Here is a 447-nt window from a genome sequence, read left to right on the forward strand (position 1 = left end):
AAAAAAATAAAGTTTCTTGTTCTGACAATGTTATACTCCTTGTGACAATTAGGCGGACAGTTTGCCAGTTTCCTGGGCATCAAGGTGCAGTACGGGGTTTGACGGTGTCTACTGATGGTCGTGTTCTTGTGTCATGTGGGACGGATTCCACGTGAGACCAAAATCCGCCTTTTGATTTTGGAGCTGAATTTGTATTATGTTCCATATCTGTATTGTGTGGTTGGCATTATTTCTTATGCTCTTCACTCTATCTTTACGTTCCAGCGTCAGGCTCTGGAATGTTCCCTTGCCTTCTCTTATGGACTCTGGTGATATATTCAACAGTGAAGCCAAGGTTGGTGACTCTTCATTTCACTTAGTTAATTATTGCATTGTTATCTATTTGTCTGAAATAAAATTTGGGTTCTCCAGGAGCCACTGGCAGTCTATGTTTGGAAAAATGCTTTC

At 40.9% G+C, this 447-nt stretch overlaps 1 long non-coding RNA gene across 1 annotated transcript; it reads left to right on the plus strand.

The window, feature by feature from the left end:
- The first annotated feature begins 6 nt into the window (after nucleotides 1–6).
- On the plus strand, nucleotides 7–447 carry LOC140966019 (uncharacterized). The gene is made up of 3 exons (XR_012173211.1): nucleotides 7–151; nucleotides 265–334; nucleotides 412–447. It is a non-coding gene; the product is annotated as an uncharacterized lncRNA (long non-coding RNA).

Source organism: Primulina huaijiensis, unplaced genomic scaffold (genome assembly GCF_012295235.1).
Source record: "Primulina huaijiensis isolate GDHJ02 unplaced genomic scaffold, ASM1229523v2 scaffold199408, whole genome shotgun sequence".
NCBI lineage: Eukaryota > Viridiplantae > Streptophyta > Magnoliopsida > Lamiales > Gesneriaceae > Primulina > Primulina huaijiensis.